Source organism: Rhinoraja longicauda, chromosome 14, assembly GCF_053455715.1.
Source record: "Rhinoraja longicauda isolate Sanriku21f chromosome 14, sRhiLon1.1, whole genome shotgun sequence".
Classification (NCBI taxonomy): Eukaryota; Metazoa; Chordata; class Chondrichthyes; order Rajiformes; family Arhynchobatidae; genus Rhinoraja; species Rhinoraja longicauda.
In genome coordinates, this window is record NC_135966.1 from 33,802,983 (window position 1) to 33,818,313 (window position 15,331).

Sequence of the window (15,331 nt, forward strand, 5' to 3'; positions counted from 1 at the left end):
TTCCTTCGGCGATCGTTGGAGCCTGGCCACATTGTGTGTATTTCTGATCGCCGTGTTACAGGAAAGATATGGTGGATTTGCAGAGAGTGCGACGATGCCCGCGGGGTGTTGTCTGGATTGAATGGTGTTTCAGATCAGGAACGTTTAGACAAACTTGGATTGTATTTTGTTACCTCCTGCAGTGGGGGGCGAAGGCGATCAGATAGAAAGATATATTATTATATTTTCCAAACCTCTTATAATGCGGTAGAGACAGAAGATATAGTCAGAATCTTTTCCGAATATGGAAATGGCAAATAGAAGAGGGCATAGATTTAAAGTGAGAGGGGGAAATGTAAAGATGATTGCGGTGCTAATGCTTTACATAGGTAGTGGCAACTGCTTGGAATGCGTAACCGGTAAAATGATGGAATCAGATAATCACGTTTAAGCGACATTTAATCAGGCGCATGGAGACGTAGCGAACAGAAAGATACCGACCGTGTGCAGGCAGATTGGAGTAGGTAGATTGGCATCATGGTGGGCGCATTCATGGTGGACTGAAGGGCCTATCCCAGTTCGGTACTGCTTCATGTTCTATGCTCCAATTGCTATATGCTATCGTTCCCCTCGACAGGCAATTGGAAATATAATTAGTACATATTTTAAAACAATGTTTGGTCCGTTTAATAAGCACTTTTCTTTGCATTGTTCCAGGCTGCGAGCGTCACACAGTCCATTTCCATGGCCAACCAGAAAGGAAGGCTTTCGGCCCAGATTTGTGGAGAACTTTGCATCGCTGATGTGACTCCATGAGCCCGTATGATGGATGCGTAAAGAGACCTCTCTGCCAGTTTACTTATCTCAGAATGAAACAACAATTTAAAAAAACACATTGCCCGCGGTGCTTTGGTGTTAATACATCGAGAACGCAGATCGGGCATTGGAATGATGCCAACTCCAACGTTTCATAGATTGGCAGGTGCGGTGATACTCGCCGAATTTTGAAAAGGATATCTGTGAAACACAAAGTGCCGAGTATCTCAGTGAACCAGACAGCATCTTTGGAGGATATGAATATTGGAAGAGCTCCGTTTGCCAAATTTCTTTACATAGTGGAAATTGGAGTAGCGATATTAAAGGTATTAATCTGAAGTCTCCGAAAATTGGGTGTATTTGGGCATTTTTACTAACTGAAACCGAAACGCATTCTAAACAGATTATTTGTTACTGAAGTGCAAGTTGTGCAATCCATCATTCGCAGACCACAATTGAAGATCATGGATAGACACAAAATGTTGGAGTAACTCAGCGGGTCAGGCAGCCTCTCTGGAGAGAAGGAATGGGTGACGTTTCGGGTCAAGACCCTTCTTCATACTAATGTCAGGGGAGTGGGCGGGACAGAGATAGAATGTAATCGGAGACAGTAAGACTGATGGGAGAACTGGGAAGGGGGAGAGGATGGAGACAGAGGGAAAGCAAGAATTATTTGAAGTTAGAGGTCAATGTTCATACCGCAGGGGGTAAGCTACCCAAGCGAAATATCAGGTGCTGTTCCTCCAATTTGCGCTTGATCTCGCCGACGTACATGGAGGAGGCCCAGCACAGAAAGGTCAGATTGGGAAAGGGAGAGGAGTTAAAGTGCTAATCAACCGGGAAAACAGGTAGGTTGAATCAGACTGAGCGGAGGTATTCAGCGACACGATCGCCGAGCCAGCGCTTGTCCTCGCCGGTGTACAGAAGTTGACACCTGGAACAGCGGATACAGTAGACGAGATTGGAGGAGGTGAAAGTGAGCCTCTGCCTCACCTGGACAGACTGTCGCGGTCCTTGGATGGAGTCGAGTGGGGAGGTAAAGGGACAGGTAGTGCATCTCCTGCGGTTGCATGGGGAAAGTACCTGGAGAGGGGGTGGTTTGAGTGAGAAGGGCCGGGTTCACCATGGAGTTGTGGAGGGAACGGTCTCTGCGGAAAGCAGAAAAGAGTGGAGATGTGAAGATGTGGCCAGTAATGGGAAATCTTTGGAGGTGGCGAAAGTGTTGGAGGATTATATGCTGTATGCGACGGCTGATGGGGTGGAAGGTGAGGACAAGGAGGACTCTGTCCTTGTTGCGAACCGGGGGAGTGGGGGGGGGGGGGGGATGGGGAATAAGAGTGGAGCTGCGGGATTTCGAGGAGATACTAGTGAGAGCCTCATCTATAATGGAAGAGGGGAACCCCCGTTTCCTAAAGAATGAGGACATCTCCGATGATCTAGTATAGAAAACCTTATCCTGGCTGCAGATGCGGTGTAGACGGAGGAATTGGGATTTGGGGGATAGAGTCTTTACAGGAAGCAGGCTGGGAAGTGTAGTCTAGATGGCTATTGGGAGTCAATAGGTTTGTATTAGATGCCGGTCAATAGTCGGTCTCCTGTGATGGAGACGGTCAGGTCTAGAAACGGTAGGGAGATATCGGAGATGGTCCAAGTGAATTTGAGTGCAGGATAGAAATTAGTCGTGAAGTTGATGAAGTCAGTGGTTCTGCATGGGTGCAGCGGGCAGCACCGATGCAGTCGTCAATGTAGCGGAAGGAGATTTCGGGGATAGTACCAGTGTACGCCTGGTACATTGATTGTTCGACGTACCCTTCAAAGAGGCAGGCATAGCTGGGGCCCATGCGACTGCCCATAGCTATGCCTTGGATCATGAAGATCATCGAGTTAAGTTGACCAATTCTAAAGGGACAGGCAATTTTGGAGTAAGATACTTACCTGGGGCATTAATAGATCCTTAACCTGTGCTGCGCGGATACACCTTGCATTTAATCGTGGTGATTGATAGGAACATATTATTGAAAATTAATAGCCGAACTAAAATGCTGAAGGAATTCCGCGAGTCAGGCAACACTTGTGGTGGGAAAAGACTTCACAGCGTTTCGGGGTTGGATTGAACTTCAGGCTGAAGGATTCCGATCCGAAGTGCCGTCTGTTTATTTCCTCCACAGAAACAGCCTCACAGGTTCCTCCAGCACACTCTAGCATTGGCAGTTCCTGGCGCCTCGACTTAAACTTAATAACTGTATCAGAGATTTATGTGTGTGGATGGGCTGTGGCAATGGGCGACAAATTTGCAACTGAAGCGGAAGCTGAAGACCCGAAAACCCAGTGCAGACACCAGAGCAAGTAGTAGAAATCTGGTTTCCTTGTGGTGTATTTGGTAAGTACTGAAAGATATTGTCGCTCACGCGAAGAGTTAGCTGGTCCTCTGATCTGCTCATTCGGGTACATTTAGGTACCATAAGATAAAAGACGATAGCCATGAGCGATTGTGGTTAATCTAGAGAATTTAGCTAATAATTCAGAGCTTCCGGCAAATAATGTGGAAATTGGATATTTAGTGATTACGACTACAAACATATCACTGGAATATAAAATATCATTCGGGCAAGGAAATTTGCCATAATCTAACCAGGAGCCAGAACAAATAATTGTCCGGCCCTTTATGACTGTGGTAATCGTTATGTCACCAACATTTACTTTCCATGCGACATGTTAGGCACGTCTAACCAAGAATCGTGTACCTCCTCGCCCGATTGACCACATCGTAGCCTGTGAATTACTTCTGCACTACAGTAGAAGAAAATCAGATTCTGTTGAAGTGTTCTGGTTCCTGGTTTGATGTTGAAGAGCGCACTTCTGTTTCCTCTATAAACAGTCACCAGGAACATCACTGTGTGGCAGGAGGGAGCAACTTCAGCATTGCAAGACTGCTTTGAGACTAACTGGTCTGTTTTCAAAGAGGCAGCCACATGCAGACGCCACACGAACCTGGAGGAATATGCAACGGCTGTCATCAGCTACATCAGCAAATGTGCGGGTGATGTTGCAACCACCAGAACTATGAAAATACAACCCAAAAAGAAGCACTGGCTGAATTCTGAGGTCCGCTCTTATGTCAGCATGGATTTACGAATCAAAAAACATGCTTGACCAATCTTCTGGAACGTTTTGAGGATGTAACTCGGAAAATGGACAAGGGAGAGCCAGTGGATGTAATGTACCTGGACTTTCGGAAAGCCTTTGATAATGTCCCACGTAGGAGAACAGTGGGCAAAATTAGAGCACATGTTAATGGGGGTCGGGTACTGACATAGATAGAAAATTGGTTGGCAGACAGGAAACAAAGAGTAGAGATTAACGGGTTCCTTTCAGAATGGCAGGCAGTGCCTAGTGGGGTACCACAAGCCTCGTTGCTGGGACCGCAGCTTTTTACAATATACATTAATGACTTAGATGAAGGGATTAAAAGTAACAGTAGCAAATCTACAGATGACACAAAGCTGGGTGGCAGTGTGAACTGTGAGGAGGATGCTATGAGGATGCAAGGTGACTTGGACTGGTTATGTGAATGGGCTGATGCAAGGCAGATAGAGTATAATGTGGATAAATGTGAGGTTATCCACTTTGTTGGTGAGAATAGGAAGGCAGATTATTATCTGAAAGGTGTCAAGTTAGGAAAAGGGGAAGTACAAACAAATCTGGGTGTGCTTGTTCATCAGTCACTGTAAGTAAGCATGCAGATACAGCAGGCAGTGAAGAAAGCTAATGGCATGTTGCCTTCATGACAAGAGGGGTTGACTATAGAAGCAAAGAGGTCCTTCTGCAGTTGTACAAGGCCCTAGTGAGACCATACCTGGAGTACTGTGTGCAGTTTTCGTCTCCAAATTTGAGGAAGGACATTCTTGCTATTGAGAGAGTGGAGCGCAGGTTCACTGGGTTAATTCGGGGAATGGTGGTTCTGTTGTATGTTGAAAGACAGGTGCGACTGGGCTTCTATACACTGTAAATTAGAGGGATGAGAGGGGATCTTATTGAAACATGTAAGATTATTTAGGGATTGGACATGCTAGAGGCAGGAAACATGCCCCCAATGTTGGGGGAGTCCAGAACCAGGCGCTCAGTTTAAGAATAAGGGGTAGGCCATTAGAACAGAGATGAGGAAAAGCTTTTTCACTCAGTGAGTTGTAAATCTGTGGAATACTCTGCCTCAGAGGGCAGTGGATGCTAATTCTCTGGATGCTTTCAAGAGAGAGTTAGATAGAGCTCTTAATGATAACGGAGTCAGGGGGTATGGGGAGAAGGCAGAAACGGGTGCTGATTGTGGATGATCGGCGATGATCACATTGAATGGCGGTGCTGGCTCGAAGGGCCGAATGGCCTACTCCTGCACCCATTGTCTATTGTCTATTGTCTATTATTGTCATTGCGCAAAGCCCATGATGCTGCTTTCAGATCTGGGGGAAGGCGGTGCTAAGAGCAGCTCGGAATAGCCTCACTGCCAATGTCAAAAGAGCTAAAGCTTTCTACGCTTTGAAAATTCAAGATCACTTTCAGCAAGATGACTCCTGACGCATGTGGCAGGGCATTCAGACAATTTCCAACTACAAGAGAGGTAGCCCTGATGCCTGAACAGATGACGATAGGTCCCTGCCAGACACACTAAATTCTTTTTACACACGCTTTGAAGCTACCAACAACAAGCCAGCCCTGAAGACCCCCCCCCCGCAGGGTGACCAGGTACTGCCTGCTACAACAAATGATGTGAGGAGAACCCTGCTGAGGGTGCACCCACACAAAGCTGGCGGCCCAGATAACATCCTCAGGCGCATACTCAAAGAGTGTACCCACCAGCTGACAGACGTTCTAATGGACATAATATCGCCCTGATCTTAGCTGTTGTTCCCTCATGCTTCAAATCTGCTACCGTCATCCCAGTACCCAAGAAATCCCCAGTAACATGCCTCAATGACTACCGCCCAGTGGCACTGATTTCGGTCGTTATGAAGTGTTTCGAGCGGCTGGTCAAGGCATACATTAACGCCTCCATCCAAAACACACTGGACCCCCACCAATTTGCATACAGGCAGAACCGCTCCACTGAGGATGCAATCGCTTCTTCCACCCATCTAGTCCTGTCTCACCTAGAGAATAAAAACACCTATGACGCATGCTGTTCGTCGACTTTAGCTCGGCGTTTAACCCCATCATCCCCCAGACCCTGATAAGTAAACTGAGCACTTTTGGTCTGAGCACCTCAATGTGCGATTTGATTTTGGACTTTCTAAGTAACGGGACAGATGGTCAGAGTCCACACTCGGTCACCTCTCAATGCCACTGTGAACACCGGAGCCACCCAGGACTGTGTGCTGAACCCACTTCTGTTTACACTGCTGACCCACGACTGTGGCGCCATACACCAGGCCAACCATATCATCAAATACGCGGATGACACCACAGTCGTGGGGCTCATCACCAAAGGCGATGAATCAGCCTACAGGGACGAGGTGAGGCAGATTGAGCTCTGGTGCAGAGATAACAAACTCTCTCTGAATGTCGACAAGACGAAAGAGATGATTGTCGACTTCAGAAGGAGCAACTCACTCCCCCCTGCAGGTCGACGGGAGGACGGTAGAGGCAGTGCACAGTTTCAAGTTCCTGGGAGTGCACATCACAGACAATCTCTCCTGGAGTCAGAACACCTCCTCCTTAGCGAAGAAGGCTCAACAACGCCTGTACTTCCTAAGGAGTCTAAAGAGAGTTGGTCTGCGTACATGCATTCTCTCCAGGTTCTACAAATGCATCATCGAGTCCATTCTCACCTGCTGCATCACTGACTGGCATGGGACGTGTTCAGCTGCAGACAGGAAGGCCCTGCAGCGTGTTGTGAAGGCAGCCCAGCACATCACTGGGATCAGATTCCCTGCCATCAGTGACATTTACAGAGGAAGGTGCAAAAGTAAAGCCTGCAGCATCATGAATTACTCCTCTCACCCCTTCCAAGGTCTATTTGACCCGTTGCCTTCCGGAAGAAGGCTGAGGAGCATTAGGAGCAGCTTTTTCCCTCAGCCTGTTTCGTCTACTGACCTGCCCCACCTGACTCAAGGGGGTCAGCACCTCACCTAGCACACTGCACTTGATAATCTCAGCTAATGTGCAATCAATAATTTACCTGCTCTCATTGATGGTTTTAAATTAACCGTTTACATGCTTTAAACACCAGGTTAAATGCTTTACCTTTTACCGTTTACATCCTTTAATCCCCCGTCTATATATATAGTATTGTATTGCACTATGGCCCCCAGAGGCACTCTGTTTCATCCCATTCGTTGCGTGATCTGTAAGGAGTGGAATGATAAATAAACGAAATAAATGAATAAATAAATAAATGATTGTTTCTCCATTGAAGCTATGGACGCTCAGCTGGAAAACGTCTTGTGAATTTACAGATTTTTACGATTTATTTTCGAATGCCGTAGCACAATAATGAGCAGACATGTGTATTAATGTTTGAAAAGCTGGTGTCAGGATTCACTCCACTTAGGTTTGCAATGAGAGCAAAGATATCATGGATAATTACAGAATAGATATTTAGAGCAGAGCAACCAATTGGTTACCCTGGTCAAATCTGCCTATCAGCCGCATGGTGGCGCGTCAGTTAATGTTTAGGAAGGTACGGTGGATGCTGGTTTAAACCGAAGATAGGCACAAAAATCTGGAGGAACTCAGCGGGACAGGCAGCATCTCTGGAGAAAAGGAATAGGTGCCGTTTCGCGTCGAGAACGTTCTTCAGACTATTAATGTTGTTGTCTCACGGCTCCAGGGGACCTTTGTGCCCTTCGGTGTTGTCCGCAAGGTGTTTGGAAATTCCGTGAAGATTTCCTCCAGATACCCAAATGTGTTCATCTTAGTTAATTGTCAATATTAGCTAGCTAATATTGCAGTTTATACAACACAAATATTTAAGTAGGAGCTGATTGACATATGTGAGAGCGAATAAGTTGCAGAGATACGGGATATCATGTAATCAGGAAGGAAGCCTGACTGAGAGAAATGTTCCCCCTCTCCCCCTACTCCATCATCACCAAAGCCAGGACGGACCAAATATTATAAAGATAAGACCCTAAAATTTATTCCTAGATGAAACAATTCATGGGAAATCGCACTGAAACAATTCGTTCGTTCCAAATCTTCCATATCGACCAAGTTGCAAAACAAGTAATCGCACTTGCCTGCACCTCGCACTTAATCCTACAAAATCTGCCTGTCAAAGTTTATTTTAAATGTCTTCATTGTGTCCATCTCTACTATTTCTTCTGGCAGCTTGTTCCAGCTACACACCAAACGCTATGAGAACGATGCCTCTCAGATACCTTTTAAATCTTTCGCTTCTCATCTTAATCTAATGCCCTCTAGCTTTAGATTCTCATACTCCAGGGAAAAGTCGGTGGCTATTTACCTTACCTATGCCCATGGTAATTTCCAAGGCTACTGTCAGTTTTCCTTCAATCCCCTACGCTCTCTATTAAAAAATCCAACCTATCCAGACTCTCTTTATAATTCAAACATTCCAGTGTCCTTCAGATTTACTAACATCCATCTTATTACTGGGTGACCGGAACTGTGAACAGTGTTCCAATCTCTTGCACAGCTGTAACAGGACATCCCATCTCCTGTCCTCAGTACCGACACAGGCAAGTGTATCAAACACTCCCTTTACGACCCTTTTTACTTATGTTTCCGATTTCATGAAACTATATACCTGCATACCTAGATTCCTCTCTGCTTTAGCGCTCCATGTGCCTCCACCATTTCCTCTGTAAATAACGTAAATAATTGCTTGATCAAAATGCAACCTCTCATAATCATCTGCATTACACTACAATCGGTCATTTTGTATTGTTTCCAGACGATCAAAACATGTTTAACCTAAGTCTATTATTACAACCATGACGATCCTAATATATTCCATTAATTATAATGCCTTCTACAGTGTCCTGAATGTCACGATAGCCACATAACTCCCTTAACGTTTCCTCGATTTAAATGATTAATCACGAATCTTCATCTACTGGGCCTGCGGTATCGTATCTTATGAGTTCGTATATTCAGAACTGCATTTATATTACACCAATTGCTACTTATTGTTTTTTTGTAATCTAGTTGCACGTCTGTTCTCAGTTGCTGGAAATCTGAACTTGGCAGCAATCAATACAACTTTATTTATTGGATTGCAACACGAGTATAAGCTTCGCTGGACTTTACTAATATAAATAAACATGGTTCCAAGACATTCGTCTGATTGGTTGCCTGGAGTGGATAACATGTCTTGCTCCAATATTGAGTTGAAGGTGTATCATAACCAAAGCATGTCATGTTTGCTGTGTTACCATCAAAATTTTGCATTGTCCTCTTTACGTTTCATAGACGTATTAAAAGGGAGAACGATGGCACCATCACACAAGCCCCCGCATCCCCGTACGATTCTATTATCTCGGACTGTGGTGGACCTTCAGAGCATCATTCAGGAGAGTAAATGCACATGAAGAGCCCCGCTCGGACGATCTACTGACCAAGTTCTAAAGACCTGTGAAGACCAATTGTTTGGAATATTCTAAGAAATCTTTAGCCTCTCGCTTCTGTTGCCCAAGGTTCTAGCTGTGTCGAAAGGGCATCTATCATACCGGTTTACAACCAGAAGAGGGGCCCTGACCTGAAACGCCACCTATCTATGTTTTCCGAGGATTCTGCCTGAACCGTTGTTTTACTCCAGCACTTGATGTCCTTTTGTGTAGAGAGCCTCAGCAGTTCTTTTTTTTCTAGCATATGATATATTACTGGCTTTCCACTCTTTATTGGGCTATCTGGATAAGAGTAATACATACGTCATGCTGTTGGCCATTGACTACAGCTCGAAGAACAGCATTACCACGCCTCTCGAAATTCATCACAAAGCTTCACGATCTGCGCCTTGTGCCTCCCTTTGTAACTGGATATTTGGCTCCCTCAATGCTGATATCAATTAGTGTGGATTGATAACGCCATCATCTCTTCACTGACCATCACCACGGGTTCAACCCAATGCTGTGTTCTTAGCTACCTGCTCTACTTTCTGTACATTCGTGATAATGCGTTTGAACATATCTCCAGTGTCATCTATAAATTCACAGATGGCATAACTTTTGTTGGCCGAATCACGGATGGTGATGGGTCAGCATACTGGAGAGAGATAAGGCATCTGTTTAAGTCGTGCCAGAACAAAACTTCTCACTCAGTTTCAACAACACCAAGGAACTAATCGTTGAGTTCAGATAGGGGAATCAGGAAGAACATATGTAATTTTTCATGGTGGTCGGCGGGGGAAATGGTTAGTATCTTGAAATTGCAGAACGTTCACATTTCAGATTCCCTGCCCAGGACCCAGCGCACAGAATAATAGGAAGTCACAACGGTACCTCTACTGCTTGAGAAAATGTCAAAACATTCAGTACATCCACAAATTATCTAACAAACCTGCACGGGTCTGTTGTGGAAGGTATCTTGGCTCATGGCAGCAACACATGGAATGCCAATTCAAACACACAGTGATATAAGAGGCTGCAGAGAGACATAAAATCAGCGGGCTCCTTCATGGGCACAGGCCTGCCCACCATCGTAAGCATCACATGGGGCAACGCCTCACAAAAGGAGGAATTTCTTGTCGAGGATCCACTCCCATCAGAGCCACGCCCTCTTCTCGCTGCTACCATCATGCAAGACGGACAGAGGTCATGAGGTCTCACGCCATCAGCTTCTGGAATTGCCACTTTTCCACATAGGGGGAGCAATGGTTGAAGAAAAGCGTCGACCCGAGACGTCATCTATTCCTTTTCTCCAGAGATGCTGCATGACCCGCGGAGTTACCTCAGTATTTTGTGTCTACTATCCTCCATACCCAGGGCCTTGAACAAATTTGCACAACACCAATCCTACCTCGAGAACGGAATACCACGGACGACCTCCCACACGACCATGGACTTGTTTTTGTTAATCATGAACGATTGCCTTGTGCAAAGTTATTTTCTGCTCTGCAGAATTTCTGTGTAACTTATAATTTACATATAATTTGTGGGTAATTCATATTAGTGTGATATTGTCGGTATCGACGATTCCGTGATTCTGCTGCAAGTAAAATTACCATTATATCTGTACCTCTGCGGACTTGTGCAAATGACAATACATTCGACTTGTTTTGAAGATGGACCTTGCAACATACATTGAATGGCCAATTTATGAAAGAAGAAGCTTTATGATTGTTCACTGTTAAATATTCACAAGAACAGTCTAGCTTTAAGAAATGTCGATGCAGCTATGGAAAGGGGCTGGTTGTGTCGCTGTTTACCAACCAGAATCTCAAACGCAAAGCAAGATCCATTGACCCTCCCACATCCCAGAAATAAAGACAGGAATCGACGAGAAAAACGAACGGTTTTAGATTGCGGACTCAAGCTGAGAAGCATAAACGTCGCCCATTTATGCAACTAGCAAGTAGATACATTGCTGGAATTATTTGATGGTAAGGCATGCCGGAGGTTTGTTCGAGGAGAAGCTCGGGTTTGGAAAAATAATTCAACGCGGAATGATGGCGAATTCAGCGCTCGACAACGCCATTGTATTCAATAGGTTCGCTTTGATTATTCTGGCTTGTATAACCGGGTTGATTTTCGGACGAATTCGGTATTCTATTCCCGAAGAAATGAAGATAGGGTCTTTTGTTGGAAATATCGCTGAAGATTTGAGACTAGACGTACGGCAATTGTCGACTCGGAAATTGCGACTAACATCTGATGATGGCGGACAGTACATGAAGGTTAATTTAGAGAATGAGATTTTGTCTGTGCGTGAAAGAATCGACAGGGAGCGACTTTGTGGACAAAAAACTGAGTGCATTCTACCTTTTGAAATAATACTGGAGAACCCTTTGGTGGTGTTTCGCGGGGTTGTGGAAATTCTGGATGTAAATGACAATTCCCCGATATTCCGAGACACCAGCTTTGTCTTACACATGTCCGAAGCGATTACACCCGGTGTCCGTTTTCCCCTCGAGAACGCGGAAGATCCCGATATTGGTTCGAATACAATCGCTGCCTACACAATCAGTTTTAATGAATATTTTACTCTAAAAACGCAGAGAACTGCGTCCGGTGTTATAAATAATGAGTTACAGTTAGAAAAACCACTGGACAGGGAACTGCAGGCAGCCTTTCAGTTGGTCATGACGGCGATTGATCGTGGGACACCTGCAAGATCCGACACAACTCAGATTCTTATTACCGTCGTGGACTTTAACGATAATCCACCAGTTTTTCATCGGGAAATTTACAAGGCCAGTTTAAGAGAAAACGCATCCCAAGGTACATTGGTGCTGCAAGTCAAAGCAAGTGATTTGGACGAAGGTCTGAATTCTGAGCTAACCTATTTTTTTAGCAGCCTCGTTCCACCAAGAGTTCTCAAATTGTTCAGTTTGGACCCCAACACCGGGGCCATTCGTGCAGAAGGAGGGCTAGATTACGAAGAAGCAAATATTTATTCGCTGAATGTTCAATCAGTGGACCACGGATCACCTTCAATGACGGGTCGCTCCACAGTACTGATCGAGTTAATTGATGTAAACGACAACGCACCCGAAATAAAAGTGACTTCTGCTACGAGCAATATTCCAGAAAATGCTCCTCCAGGAACTCTGGTAACTTTGATCAATGTCATTGATCGAGATTCTGGAGAAAATGGGCAGTTTCAATGTGACATTCCAAAGTACTCCCCCTTCAGACTTCGAACATCAACAAAAAATCATTATGAGTTAGTTACCAGTGAGCCGCTGGACCGTGAAGCCGTTGCTGAGTATAACATACATTTTGTAGCTCGGGACTTTGGGTCGCCTTCACTGTCAAGAAATAAAACCATCCAGATTGCAATATCTGATATAAACGATAACGCCCCACGGTTTGGTGAATTATCCTACAACGTATATGTTATGGAGAATAACGCTCCAGGTACGTCTATTTTCGCAGTAACTGCAACAGATCCTGATTTGAACCAGCATTCTTATGTTTCTTACTCTTTTCTCGAGGGACTTATCCAGGACTTGCCAGTGTCCAGTTACCTCAGCATTAACTCAATGAACGGCACAATTTACGCGCTTCGTTCCTTTGACTATGAAAAAGTCAAGAACTTCCAGATCTATGTACGCGCCCGTGACGCTGGGGTGCCTCCACTGAGCAGCAGCGCCACGGTGAATGTGATCATCTTGGATCAAAATGACAACGCGCCGGTAATTGTTTCACCTTCAGAACAAAGTGGATCAGCAGCAGTGGAGACTGTGCCCCGGTCAGCGGGCCAAGGCTACTTGGTCGCCAAGATAATGGCAACTGATGCAGATTCCGGTCAGAACGCGCGGCTCTTTTATCAGATGGTGAATTCTACCGATCCGACATTGTTCAACGTTGGGCAAAATTCAGGTGAAATCAGAACGGCGCGCAATATTTTTCAGACCGATACTATTGCACAAACTGTATTATTCTTGGTTAGAGATAATGGGCTGCCAAGCCTCTCCAGTACGGCTACAATGCACATTACTGTCTTGGAGAACATCACGGAAAACCTTTCTGAAAGTGATAACTTGTTGAGTAGTTCAAATCATTTCAACGGCTTAAATCTTTATTTAATAATCGTGTTCAGTTGCACTTCCACTCTCTTTCTTGCGATTATCATTCTGCTAATTGCCATTAAATGTAAACAGAACACGAGTGCTTCCCAGGAATATAATTCAAGTCGTTTTTGTCACAATGGCGGGGATTCTCGTGATACCTTTACTCGAAGATCTGAAATGGAGGGAACTTTACGGTATCCCGGGACTGGCCGGATGATCCGCGTGCCGGAAGCGAACCACTACTCCGTTTGCCTGTCTCCTGAGTCAGCAAAGAGCGATTTTCTCTTTTTGAAGCCATGCAGCGCACTCACATCTTAGGCGCAATGATAAATTGCAATGATTTGATAATATCACGATTGACTTTTCAGCGAATTATGTTTTAGATTATTGAGATGGATCACTTTGAGCGGTTTGATAGAGTCAAACAGCATCCAAACATTTTTTTCCGGCTAAACTCGTCCATGACGCACCAAATGCCTTCCTAAAAGATAATCCAATAAGTTCGCTTTTGACCTATGTCGCACTGAACATTCGTATATATATATATATATATATATATATATATATATATATATATATATATACTAAGATACAAGATATATATATATATATATCTTGTATCTTAGTGTCTCTTCGATGTTATTAAAATACCTATCCCAATTGTCTCTTCTGGCAGGTCGATCTGTAAACCGACCACGCTCTGCGTGAAAACAAATGTCCCTCAGAATCGTAATAAACCTTCGACAAAACGCTGTGCAACTCAGCTGGTCAGGATTCTTCCGAAACTTCACGTAACCATTTTATTCAGAGATTCAACCAGGCAAGCTGAATTACTCCAGCATTTTGTGACTATATTTGGTATAAACTAGCATTTGCACTCCCAATAAAACATTCTCCTCTCAACTTAAATCCATGTCCTTTGCTACTTAATTGTCTTTCGCTGGGTAAATACGCACGCTATCTATTCCCCTCATAATGTTCTGCAACTTTATAAAATTAGCTCTCAGCCTTCTAGCTCCTTGGGAAAAAAAACCCTAGTCTGCCCAACCTCGCCATAGATCTTGGGCCCGGGAGTCCTGTCAGCATCCTCCAAAATGTTCTCTGCGCTCATTTCAGATTATTAACATCCTTCCCATGGCCGGGTGATCAAAGCTGAACACAATACTCGAAATGCCTCCGTCACCGACGTCTTGCACAATTCTAGGATAACGCCCCAAGGTCACTACTGAATAGTATTGGCGATATAACCAATGTACCAAAAGCCTTTTGTACCTGTGACCCACTTTAGGGAACTATATACCTGTCTTTCTAGATCCATCTACTACATAACACTTCCCAGGACACCATCAGACATTATGTCCTGCTCTAACTTCGTGTCCTGATCTAACGTCACAAAATGCAATACATCGCACTTATCTGTATTAGATTGCATTTGCCACACTGCAGCTCATTTGCCAAGTTGATGAGGACCCTGCTGTGATTTTTGACAACTATCTTCACTGTCTACTCTGCCACCTACTTCAGTGTCATTTGCAAACGTAGTAATTGTGCTGGGAACCAACATCCCACAAACAACCTCGCCTTCCTTTCGTGAAGCCAATTCTCTACCCAGTCAGCGTGATCTCTTGGATCCTATGCGTTCTAACAGCTTACCATACGAAACCTTATCAAATATATATTTAAGTAATCATGTTCTTTCTCTGTGGTTATTTTTGTTTTCTGCGTGAATTTTTGTGTATCAGTTATACAATCTACCTTAGAATTCGAACAGATATTTGTTTACGTGGAATGTACGCAAACCACTAGTTTCTCAATTTTCAAACATGTTTGATATTGGACCAACTATCC

General features: G+C 44.5%; 1 pseudogene; it reads left to right on the forward strand.

Moving 5' to 3' along the window:
• The first annotated feature begins 11,284 nt into the window (after window positions 1–11,284).
• Window positions 11,285–13,886, forward strand: LOC144599904 (protocadherin gamma-C5 pseudogene; annotated as a pseudogene).
• Window positions 13,887–15,331: the final 1,445 nt, after the last annotated feature.